The 12,896-nt window shown below is 47.2% G+C and overlaps 1 protein-coding gene and 1 pseudogene across 3 annotated transcripts in view; one reads left to right on the top strand and one right to left on the bottom strand.

Annotated features, from left to right (window-relative positions):
• Positions 1 to 317: 317 nt before the first annotated feature.
• On the bottom strand, positions 318 to 1,596 carry LOC123840912 (microtubule-associated protein RP/EB family member 1-like; annotated as a pseudogene).
• A 2,300-nt stretch (positions 1,597 to 3,896) lies between these two features.
• DZIP1L (DAZ interacting zinc finger protein 1 like) overlaps positions 3,897 to 12,896 on the top strand; it is a 41,148-nt gene continuing 32,148 nt past the window's right edge. The window contains exons 1-2 of one of the 3 annotated variants that reach the window (XM_064587425.1): positions 3,897 to 4,406; positions 7,215 to 7,286. The gene's annotated coding sequence lies outside the window, so the exon portion shown is untranslated. Of the gene's footprint in view, positions 4,407 to 4,458; positions 4,657 to 7,214; positions 7,469 to 12,896 lie in introns of those variants that run through there. The other 2 variants (XM_064587420.1, XM_064587424.1) reach the window with 2 other exon arrangements.

The following is a 12,896-nucleotide window of genomic DNA, read 5'->3' on the forward strand; positions in this document are numbered from 1 at the left end:
AAAGATTTTATTTATTTATTTGAGAGAGAGAATGCGATAGAGAGAGAGCATGAGACGGGGGAGGGCCAGAGGGAGAAGCAGACTCCCTGCCGAGCAGGGAGCCCGATGCGGGACTCGATGCGGGACTCGATGCTGAGACTCGATGCTGAGACTCCAGGATCATGACCTGAGCCGAAGGCAGTCGCTTAACCAACTGAGCCATCCAGGCGCCCCCTTTGTTTTGTTTCTTAAATTTCACATATGAGTGAAATCATATGGTATTTGTCTTTCTCTGAATGACTTATTTCTCTTGGCTTTGTACTTTCTAGCACCATCCATGTTGTTGCAAATGGCAAGACTTCATTTTTTTTTTTTTTTTTTTTACTCTTAAGGCATTTATTTATTAAAACGTTCTCTGCCAAGATTTCACATTAGCTGAAAATTCAAATCAGTCTTTACATTTCTCTACTGAGGTTTCCACTTCAGTGTATCACATAAAAACACCTTCTCCAGCAATCAGTGTTACCAGCGTCTACATGGTGAGCCCCATGGTCAGCCTCTTTGTTCCCTAGGTGACCCAACTAGATGTTAATACTGCTCTGCTACAGGGTAAAAGCTCCTAACTCAAACTCATTGGAAAAGGGGTGAAACTTCTGCAAAGTGCACTTTAAGAAGAGGTACTGTTTGCTCATGAAAAGAAACCAGTGAGTCCTCTAAGAATAACAAAAGCGGGTATTTACAGTTAAGCACATGATTTGGAGTGAAGAATTCGGATGTTGCTCTGCTGGTCCAGGCCGTTAATACTTTTCTTGCTCCTCCTGTGGGCCCCCTTCATCAGGTATCACAAAGCCTTCATCTGTGGCATACAGAATGTCCACGATCCTCTGCAATACCAGGTTGTTTTCCCCCTTGTTCTCCTGGCAAATCAATTCAATGTTCCTTAGCTTTCCAAAGTAGAAATCTCTTTCTCCAAGTCTTCGATGGTAAGTTTCAATACGTTGACCTGTTGCATCAATTCAGCTGCTTCGTCATCCCTGTTGCCCACACCAGGATTCTTTCGCACTACACCCGGGCCAGCCTTGGTTGCAGTAGTCCTGTGTGTTGCAATGGACCTCTGTGGAGCTGCGCTGCTAGAGCTGAGAGGTTTCTTCTGTTTGTTCAGAGCTGGAGCAACAAGGGAGGGAGCCACTGCCATTTCTTGACCTTGTCTGGCAGCTACGGGGTCATAGTCTTTTCCATCATAGTTTGCATCAAAAAACTTCTTGATGCACTGAACACATTCAAAACTGTCCTGAAACTTTCCTTTTACTAATTTGTCCACAGAATTATTTTGTCAACACCCATTCTTTTAAAACCTGCTTGTAGTATTTTGAAGTTCTGGATGTATTCATGTTCTAGCTTAGCCTGGAATTTCACTTTCTTCAAGGCAATGGAGCCAGGGAACAGCATGTCCATAAACTGACAGTAGGCAGCCCCTGAGCACAACTGTTTGATCTTCGTCAGATTCAGCTGCAGAGACTCATTGATCCAGGCCAGCATGTCATGTCGACTTAGGTTATCACTGGTGACTGACGTTGAATATGTGTTCACCACCATCTTCGGCTCTCGGTGGGACCGCGTCCATGGCCTGTGCCCGGCTTCGGTTCCGTCTTCGTCTCGTTCAAAACCCAAGACTTCATTCTTTTTTATGGCTGAATAATATTCCATTGTAAGTGTATACCACCTCTTTATCCATTCATCTATCGATGGACACTTGGGCTGCTTCTATAATTTGGCTATTGTAAATAATGCTGCAATAAACATAGAGATGTGTATGTGTCCCTTTGAATTAGTGTTTTTGTATTTTTTAAGTAAATACCAGTAGTGTAATCATAGGGTAGTTCTATTTTTAACACTTTGAGGAAGCTGCCTACTATTATCCACTGTGGTTGCACCAGTTTGCATTCCCACCAAGAGTGCCAGAGGGTTCCTTTCTCTCCACATCCTCAACAATTGTTGTTTCTTGTGTTGTTGACTTTAGCCATTCTGAAAGGTGTGAGGTGCTATCTCATTGTGGTTTTGATTTGCATCTCCCTGATGATGAATGATGTTGAACATCTTTTCATGTGTCTATTAGTCATCTGGATGTCTTCTTTGGAGAAATGTCTGTTCATGTCTTCTGCCTAGTTTTTGATTAGATTATTTGTTTTTAGGATGTTGAGTTGTATCAGTTCTTTATATATTTTGGATACTAACCCTTTATTGACTATGTCACAGGCAACTATCTTCTCCAACTCAGTAGGTTGCCTTTTAGTTTTATTGATTGTTTCCTTCACTGTGAAGAAGCTTTTTGTTTTGATGTAATCCCAATAGTTTATTTTTGCTTTTGTTTCCCTTGCCACAGGAGACCTATCTAGAAAAATGTTACTACAGCTGATGTCAGAGAGATTGTTGCCTGTGCTCTCTTCCAGGATGTTAAGGCATCTTTGACTCTAAAGCCTTGACTCTTTGCTCCCCTCTGATAGGCGGCAGGAACTCCTGGAGTGAAAAGAGTGCCCTGGCCAGGAGAGGAGGAATAAGATTCCCCATCAGAGTAGATGGCTTACAGACATCCCTACTTGATCTTGGTCCTGGCCCCCGAGGTCTTTTTTTTTTTTTTCCATTTAAAAAATAGGGGTTATATATATATCTATATCTATCTATCTATCTATCTATCTATCTATCTATAATCTCATAACATTTACCATTTTAACTATTTTCAAATGTACAATTCAGTGGCATTAAGTACATTCACATTGTTGCACAGCCAACACCACTCTTCTTCTCTAGAACTTTGCCATTGTCCCAGGCTGAAACTCTGTACCCATTAAACAATAACTTCCTATTCCCTACAGTCCCCTCACCCTGCCCCAGCCCCTGGTAACCACTATTCCCCTTTCTGGAATATCTCTATGAATTTAACTATTCCAGTTACCTTGAATAAGTGGAATCACAACATTTCTCCTTTTGTATCTGGCTTATTTCACCTAGCATAATATTTCCAAGATTCATTCATATTGTGGCATGTATCAGTATTTCATTATTTTTAAAAATTTTTATTTATTTGAAAGAGAGAGAGAGAGAACGCCCACGAGCGCATGAAGGGGGAGGAGCAGAGGCAGAGGGAGAAGCTGACTTCCTGCTGAGCAGGAAGCCCCAGGGAGGTCTCCATCCCAGGACCCTGAGATCAAGACCTGAGCCAAAGGCAGCCACTTAACCGACTGAGCCATCCAGGTGCTCCAGTATTTCATTATGTTTTAAGACCGAATAATAGTTCATTGTATGTATGTAGCACATTGTGTTTATCCATTAATATACTGCTGGACAGTTGGGTTGTTTACACTTTTTGACTATCGTGAATAGTGCTTTTATGAGCATGCATGTACAAATATCGGTTTTGGTCCCTGTTTTCGTTCTTTTGAGTATATACCTAGAAATGGAATTGCTGGATCGTATGGTAATTTTATTGTTAGTTTTTTGAGGAATCACCATTCTCTTTTTCACAGCAGCTGTACCACTTTATATTCCCACCTGCAATGCACAAAGAGTCCAATTTCTCCACATCCTTCCAACACTTGTTCCCACACACTTCAGCTTTGGCCGCCCCAAGACACAGAGTGTGGCAGATTGAGACTGGAGTGGGAGGAAGGCCTTTAAAAAAAAAAAATCCCAGAAATCTGGGTCTCCGTAAATCTGGCTAGGGCTCAGGGACCAGTATCAGAGAGAAAGAGTTCTTTGGTCCTGGGTTTCAGAGCTGGATCCACAGGGCAAGCTAGCAGGTTGGGGGTTGTGGGGTTGCTTGCCTTAAGCACCAGCTCTGCAACTGCTCCAGCTTTCCAGGAGGCCAGCCTTTGTTGTTAGCGTGTGTGTGTGTGTGTGTGTGTGCGCGCGCGCGCGTGTGTGTAGATGGGAGCGCGTCCAGCTCCCCGGGCTCCATGCGGCTGACCTCTCGGCAAGGCCTGGGAGCCACTCTCTTGGATCCCGGATTTTCCCGACGGATTAAACGTGGCCTTCCCCTCCCTCCCGCCTCCGTAACAGACTTAAAAATAGCTCTTCCCGGGGGCGCTGGGGAGAGTCTCCACCCCTGTCTGGGCGAGGTGGGGCGGCCGTCCGGGAGCCGGCGGCGCGAGACCCCGGGCCTCCAGCTGCTGGCGCGGAAGGCTCGGTTGCCCGCGGGCGCGCCGTTCGGCCGCACCGGGGTGGGCGCGCCGGCTCTGTCCCCGCCGGGGAGGGCGTCCGGGCTCCCCGCTCCTGGGGGTGCATCCGCGGCCCGCGTGGCGCCGGGCGTTCCGGGAACGGCCTCCCGGCGGTCGGGGCGGTGTAGCGCGCCGGGAGGCGGGGCCGGGGCCACGCTGGGGAGCCCGCGCCCCCGGACCTCTGCCGGCCCCGCGGGCTCCGGCGGCCCCCAGGTGAGCGGGGCCGCGTGGGAAAACTATGGCAGGAATTCGGCCCGGGGAGGGCCGCGGGTGGGGAGCGCCCTTGTAGTCCGAGCCGTGGGTGCGGCGGGACGCGGGAGGTTAAACATTAGCGGCTCGGACACCCTGTAGGGGTGCAGCTCGGGACCTGCGGGAGCTGCACTCCGGGGCGGCCTCTAAACCGCCGCTAGACCGCCGGGTTCTGCCCCTCATCTCCAGCTCCCTCGGCCTGCTCTGGACCGAGGTAACCCCCCCCCCCCCGCCCCCCGAAGGAACCAGGAGTGACTGCACCCCCCAGGACTGGGCTTCCCTGGGTGGACAGACTTGGATGCTTACTTTTTGAAAAAAGTAAATATGGTTTTGGAGGGCTTGATGTTTTGAGTTCTGCAGGTAAAGGGGATCTTCTGGTAACGAGATGATTTAAAAACAAACACATTGGCATCTCTGGTTTGTCCCTCTTGCACTCTGGGGCTGGAGTTTAGGAGGAGGCAGCAATGGTATTTTTCTTTCGAGGTGGCTGCAGTTAAAAGTCCAGGGGAGACTTGCTTTGTACGGAACAAGGATCTAGAAGGGGGTCTGGAGGGCTTGGACAGGGCTACCCTTCACCCAGCACTCCTTAGGGCCCAGGGCCTTCCTGCCCCCCCCTCCCCGTTGTCTCTGAAAATTTGATTTTTAAAAGAACTTTGAAGAGAGGCCTGGAGAGTGTGAGGTGCTCTGACTGGGGCCTCTCACACTTTCATCTGCAGACAGGGTGGGTGGGCTACTGCCTCTGTCAGGGAGGTCCCTCATCACCTTCTCCTGGCCTCCCAGAGCTGAGGACTGGCCAGTGAGAACAACCCCTCTTAGAGGCCGGTCCTCCAGTCAAGTGGTTGATAAGCAGTTTTTTTTTCAGTCTCTGTCAGCACTAAGGGTCTAGAGACATCTTCCTCATGTGCAAATAGTTTTGGATATCATCCAACTTAATAAAATGGTCCCATGAAGTTATATGCTTCAGGTTGGGAACAGAAACCTGAATTCCTTTGTGGAATTTAACTGGGTTCTGCCACAAAGCTGGAGTTCGGTCAAAAGGCTTGTGGCTCAATGTACACTGACAGGAGCAGGGAAGGGGGTGACTTGGTGGGCTGTTCTGAACCTCCTTGTGGGCCCTTTTCAGAGAGGGCCAGTCCTGGTGGGGGTGGGGGTTAACTACCTGCAATGGCAGCTGTTGCTAGGCCATGCACCTCTAGGGAGGATTTTGGGGGGGGGGTCTGGTGGCTGAAGATAGAGAAAGTCTACCAAAAAGCAATGACTCTTCCATGGGAAAGAAAACAGCAGTATATTCTAAACTCATATCTTTCAGATGTGAAAAGCAGTGCTGATTTTTGACAGTTCTGCACCTGGGAAGACAGGTCACGTCAATTTGTAGTCTTCCTCTCTGAAATATTCCTAAGCAATGCCAATCAAAGCCCTAGCCCCGATTTTTAGTTTAAAGAAAATTCTTTTGTGGCAAAAACTTAAGAGGGGTTTTTGACCAACCTGTTGGTGCTGTCTTTTAAAAATACCTTCTTAGAAGGAGGTCCAGGCCTCCAGTTCTGGAGGGAGTAGGTCACCGGAATAAAAAGCAGAGCATAAGGAATACAGTTAGTGATATTGTAGCAGTGATGTAAGGGGACAGATGGTGGCTACACTCGTGGTGAACATAGCATGAAGTATAAACTTGTCAAATCACTAAGTTGTACATCTGAAACTAACATAACACTGTGTGTTAACTATACTCAAAAAAAACCACCACCAACAACAAAAAACCCTCCTTAAAGTTACTGGGAATGGAAGCCAGCTGGAGGGGGAGCTGTGTGCCACTTGATGGTTCCAGCAATGGGTGCAAACCCCATGAAGGGCAAGAAGGAGTGGAAAGGGCACACCTTTCTTTAGAAAACGACAGAATCAGAGAATAAATCGAAGATCTGTAATGATGGTGTTTCAGGAGAGCGCCCGAGTCACTCTCCTCTCTTTTGGGATGTGTAGGGCTCCCTTACCTATGGTGTGTGCATAGCCTGTTTGCAAATTGTGTGAAGGTTTCCTTGGCAGCCACAACAATTAGCGCTAATGACAAGCCTGGGCTCCCCAGGGCAGGTACTGCTGAGGGTAGCTCGGGAAGCCAGGGCAGGCTTGTCCATGATTGCCCGGCAGCTGCCTCGGTAGCTTGGCTCCCCTAACTGCTCCTCTTGGTTGCATTCTTGAGGAAGCAAAAGAGACAGTAAGGTGGCAGCCGTGGTGGTATAGTCTAGCTGTCCACTGATATTAAAAAATCAGAATTTAAAAATATCAGTTGTTTAGTTGATCATTGCGCAAGTTATCTTCGACGGATTATAGGTGGGCAGGTTTCAGAAGAACCATAAATTCTCCGGGAGCTGTTTCGCTGTGGGATGGCTGCCTTGTGAGATGGTGAACACCCCATCACTGGGGGTGTGCAAAGCAAGGGTGGTAGATCAGGCTGTGGACACACATGGTAACAAATCCAGCATTTTAGTAAGTCTGAATGGCATTTCTCTCCAGTGGGTCCAAATTAAGAACTCTGTTCTTACTCTTTATTCTAATTCTTTATTCTCTTTCTTTCTTGGCTGTGGGATTGCCCCAGGTAGAAACCATCTCTTCAACAATGAAGCAAATTTAGAATGCTAGCATAAATATCATTCTTTTGGGTCCTACTAATTCATGACATTGGTCTAAGATTGGGAAGCTTCCTGGGACCCCATCAAAACATGCAGAGATGGTTAACACAGCTTTGGATTTCCTAATGCTGCCTTGTGTTTCTATTTCCAGATGTGGGGAAGGCAGTCTGCTGATGCCTGGAGAAGCACAGTGTGACTGCCCTTTGGGGTGTGTGGTTTCCAGGTAACCTGCCGCACTCTCCCTGGGCTTTGTCTCCTGCCATCCTAACCTGGACTCCAGCTGCGGAGTTGCGTCCTGTTCAGCTAAGCTCTGCGGAGATAGAGGGAATTTCAGGTCCCCGGCACTGATCCTGTTGTGATTTGCTGTAAAGTTTTAGTTCTTGCAGTTTGGTCAAGAAATCTCAGGTACTGTCATTTCCATGGTGGGAAGTAATTTCTCTGTCATCATCATCATCATTGGGAGGTAGATGGGCAAAATTCAAAAGCTCTGGAGTCAGGCAGAACCTGACTTGAATCTTGGCTTCATTACCTAGGAGCTGAGTGACCAGGGCCCAGTCCCTTAGGTTCTCTGAGCCTCAGTTTCTACGTTTATCAGATGAGGCAAATCAACTACATACAACGTTGTACAATGGCTAGAAATAGTACTTTTAAAGGCTGGCACACAAAAACTTAATCAGTGATGGCTGCTATCATAATCTTCAAATTCCCCCAGTTCTGCTCACCTTTGGATTCCAGAGCCCTAAGACTTCTGAGAACCTGGGGGTTCTAGTGGAAGACAGGAGTGACGCTTCTGGGGTTCAGGAAGACCGCATGAACTGAGATCCCTAATTCAGAATTCTGTATAACTGGGAATGGGGCCACCATCCTCAGTGTTTACAGAGTGTGCTCAGAGTGTAAATGTGAGGGTTTCAGGGCTGCAGCCATATCTTGATGGTCAGTGTGGGCTCTGGGGCTTCTCGCTGATGAGCCTGAGCCCGTCCACAAGGGCTCCTGCACTCTAGGCTTTCATTAGCAGCGGTGGGATCAGGCTGTGGACACACATGGTAACAAATCCAGCATTTTAGTAAGTCTGAATGGCATTTCTCTCCAGTGGGTCCAAATTAAGGACTCCCAACTCTGTTCTTACTCTTTATTCTAATTCTTGCTGGTTCATAGGCTCATTTCTCCAGATCCCCAAGAATATAGACTTTTGAGGCAGATAGTCTAAGATTTTGATAATTCTGCTCAGGTCAATAGCAATTTGGGCTGCAAGTAATATGCTAGGGGCTAGAATACAACAGATAATGAATAAGCCATGGTCTCAGCACTTGCGGAACTTATAGCTGGGGGACGTGGAGGAGAACGGAGACAGGAATGTCCTGGTGTGGTCTCTCCTTGGTACACCCGCTGCACCCTGTCCCAGCTCCCACCCTGGCACGTACCACTCTGCATGGTCGTTTCTGTCTATTTTTCTGTCTTTCTGGAGAAGTCTGGAGCTAGACACCATCATTTACTACTAGTTGTATGATTGTGGGAAGTCATCTGCCCTCTTGGGTCACCTCCAAGTTTCTTCATCTGTACGCTGGGTTGTAATGAGAACTAAGTGGGATAGTGCATGGAAAGCCTTGTAATTGCGTGTGCAGAGCTGGTAACTAGTTTTATTAATGATGGCAGGGACTGTTGCCTGGGTCACCATCAATTCTGAGTGCCGGGAGTGGTGCGTGGCACTTGGTAGGGGCTCAGGAGTCATTTGTTGGTGGGATGAATAAATGAACGTTGCATAAGCACGCTGATACAGACCGGAGTGTGGCGAGGCGCTCAGAGGAGCGTACACTCAGTGCTGCCCTGAGCCCAGGGGAGAGGTGGGGCATTTTGACTGTGGGCCTGGGAACGATTTATGGTGGCTGTCACGTGTGAGCAAGGCCTTGAAGCAGGCACTCATTCACCTGCAATAGGAGCAGGGGGAGGTGGTGGAGGTCCATCTATACCGATAGGCAGCAGGGCCTAGTGGCTAAGAGCTCAGACTCTGTAAGCAGGCTACGTGGTTTTGGATTTTGCCTCCTGCATCTGGGGCAAGCTTCTTTACTTCTTTGGAAGGTTTGGATAATATTAGTACCTCCTTGAGGGATTGTTCTGAGGATTACATGAGTTATTCTTTATGAAACACTTAAAAACAGTGCACATAAATAAATAGCCCAGAGATAAGAATGTGTGGACAGCAAGTAATATTGTAAGTGGGAGATGCAGCTAGAAAGGTAGCTTGAAAACAGTTCATAAAGGTGTTTGAATATCTTTTTAGTGAATTTGGAATTAGCCAGTGAGGAACACAGAAAATCCATTCCCATATGGATGAAGCCCAGAGGTGGCTGCCTCTTCCTCTGTTTTGTTTTTGTTTTTTAAGATTTATTTATTTATTTTAGAGAGAGGGGTAGAGCAAGTGCCTGCACACAAGTTGGGGAGAGGGGCAGAGGGAGAGAATCTCAAGCAGGCTCCTGCTGAGCGCGGAGCTGACCCAGGGCTCCATTCCAGGACCCATGAGATCATGGCCTGAGCCAAAACCAAGAGTCAGTCACTCAACCAACTGTGCCCCCCAGGTGCCTCAAGGTGGCTGCCCCTTCTAAACGGGGCATGCACTCCCCCTTTTGCCACAATCCCCAACATTCCCTACCACAGTGGTTCTGAATCAATAAATCTGGAGACTTGCATTTTTGACAAGTTCCTGCTGATGCTGATGCTCTGACGTTGCTGGTCAGGGACCACACTTTGAGAACTGCTGCCTAATTGTATCTTGGGCACTAAGGTAGGGGATTAATTGCCCTTTATCATCAAGCTTGTACTGTGGTTTTTCTTATACCTGCCACATTTCCTGCATTTAATATTACCTTCCTGGCCCTGGGGGAATTTGGATTTGCAATTTCTGGTATACTCAGTATTGGAAGGCTGGATCTAAAGGTCCCAAGAGAGAGATGGGCCAGCAAGAAAGAGATTTGGGAGTGGCTGAGGCTCAGCCTAAATCAGGCCTTTGGTCGCTGAAGCTGTGGGTATGTGTGTGAGCTCGTCTTCAGGGAGAGTGTGCAGGGAGAGATGGGTCATGAATGAACAGCAGAATATCGCGGGGGCACTGCCCACGCCCCATCTTCCCCCTCCTTCCCCCACCCCCCCGTGTTAAAGGAAGGGTAAAAGGATAGTAACTGTTCAGAAGAGGCTGGAAGGAACTTTCAAAAAGGTGGGAGAAGCTGAGAGAGTAGCCGATGGAGCATTCTTAGCCTTACTATTAGAGAGAGGACTGTGGGCACACAGCTGAGGCCAAAGCTTAAATAGTTAAACAGTGAGTTCTAGGTGAGCTCCCGGTCTGTGGGGAGGACAGGAAGCAGGTGTCCTGTTACCCTTGCCCACAGCATGCCTGGTAACCTGCTGTTGCTCCAAGGCATAGCTTGTTGTGGCAATTGTCTCTGAGGCCCCAGAGACACAGTTGCAGCTTGGAGCTGAGCATGGTAAGTATCCTGTCTCCCATCTCCTTTTTTTGGTCTGTTTAAATAACGTGACACGCGAAGTAGGAATGGGCTGATCTTGTCTCGGCCATGATGGGGGTGCAGGTGGCTGGCTGGTTTTGGTTTTGGTGTCTGTCTGGGGGAAGAGTATCTGAGAAAGGGAAGCATGGGAGCTGCAATGGAACAGGTGGGTCAGCGGCAGCCACAAGGGGCCACGCTGAGCTCCTGGGTGCAGGGCGGGTGTGGGGTTCATATACCACGGTAGCCCCAATGCCCGGCACAGGGGCTGGCCCGAGTAGGCATGCTGTAAGTGGGGGGGGGGCGGGCAGTGGGTGAATGAATGAGTGAGTTTGAGGGATAAGGGGTCATGACCTGATCAAAGCCAAGTTTTAGGACAAATAGCTTCGAGAATCAGTGCTCAGAGTCCACGAGTTTTGGAGCCAGGTGCACCTCCAATTGTGCTTCAACTCTGGCCTCCCAATCGGGGACAAGACTCTTAACTCCTCCAGACATCCGTTTTCTTGTTTGTAAAACGGGCATAGTGGTAACTGCTTGCAGGTTTGCACGTGGAGTCGGTGTGTGTCTGGCACGGAGGCTGGCGCCCGCGGCACTGCGGCCAATGTTACTACTGAGTGCTTGGCCTTGCGCCTCCTCCAAGCCTCAGGCACCCTGCGGGCTGGTAGGGCAGGCCGATCGCGGTCTTTCTCAGGTGAGGGCTCCGGGAGGCCAGGGACCTTCCCTGGAGGCCCTGCCCCTCTTTGCAAACTATGAGGCTTATCCCCTTCGTGAGGTCAGTGACCTCTCTCCCCTCTGACTTTCTCTTGTACTGAAAAGTTTGAATCACATGATCTGGAAAGAATGTGATTAAGTAGGGTCACCTGTCCTTCTTGTCGCCCCATTCAGATTTGAAGTTCCCCAAGGACAGAAGTTGTATTTTTTCTATAAAAATTATAGAAGTAATAGATGATGATGTGAAGGACTTTGGATAGTATAGGAAGGGGGAAAGTGGAAAATCAAAGTCTTCTGACTTCCATTCCCACTCCCAGAGGCAACCATCACTAACAGCTTGTTTATTTTTCTAGAAATACCATAGTCTATGCCTGCAAAATGATAGACAATGAATCATATATAGGAATCGTAAATCAGTGTATTTTATTTCACTATTATTACACATGAGCAACAAATATGAATCATTCATGTGTGTATATATGTATATATATTATATGCATGTGTCATTATCATCATCGATCTGTGTAAGGCTTGTCTATCTACCCATCTCCTACCCATGCACCATCTGTTCATTTATTTATCCCCGTTTCACACCCCATTTCCCCTCCTTCCTCACAGGCAACCATTCCAATGTGAGATATATCTATAGACCTATGTCTATGTGATATATGTAGATAGACATAGATGGATACATATGTGAGATATACATATCTTTATTTTTGCAAATTATGATTATATGTGATTATATTATCATTTAAACAGATGCGGAAATACCTGTGTATATGTGTATATATATGTGTGTATATATTTGTATCTATGTATATGTATACATAGACACACACTCATTACTCTGTATCAGTGCATGAATAGTTGCCTTATTCTTATCAATAGCTGCATAGTATTTCATTGTATAGAGATACTATTTGTATCCCCTGTTGTACTTTGTACTGCCCTTTCTTGTATTTTCTCTTGTACTTTGCTGTTACAAACAGCACTACATGACAGTTTTTGCACAGCACCTTTGCACACTTGTGTAAGTTTATCTGTAGGGTAAATTATAATTCTTAGTAGTGGCGTGTTCATTTTAAAATCCTATTGCTATTGTCAAATTACTCTTTATTTTTTTTTTATGCCCTATTTTTTTTTCTCATCCTCTTTTTTAAATTTTTTAAATTTTTTTTTAAATTTTTTTATTCTTATGTTAATCCCCATACATTACAACATTAGTTTTAGATGAAGTGTTCCATGATTCATTGTTTGTGCACAACACCCAGTGCTCCATGCAGAATGTGCCCTCCTCAATACCCACCACCAGGCTAACCCATCCTCCCACCCCCCTCCCCTCTAGAACCCTGTTTGTTTTTCAGAGTCCATCCTCTCTCATGGTTCGTCTACCCCTCCGATTTCCCCCGCTTCATTCTTCCCCTCCCGCTACCTTCTTCTTCTTTTTTTTTTTTTCTTAACATATATTGCATTATTTGTTTCAGAGGTACAGATCTGAGATTCAACAGTCTTGCACAATTCACAGCGCTTACCAGAGCACATACCCTCCCCAGTGTCTATCACCCAGTCCCCCCATCCCTCCCACCCCACCCCCCACTCCAACAACACTCAGTTTGTTTCCTGCGATTAAG

The sequence above is a fragment of the Mirounga angustirostris genome, unplaced genomic scaffold, assembly GCF_029215605.1.
Source record: "Mirounga angustirostris isolate CCGP_5_RB_7025 unplaced genomic scaffold, mMirAng1.0.hap1 SCAF_1, whole genome shotgun sequence".
NCBI lineage: Eukaryota > Metazoa > Chordata > Mammalia > Carnivora > Phocidae > Mirounga > Mirounga angustirostris.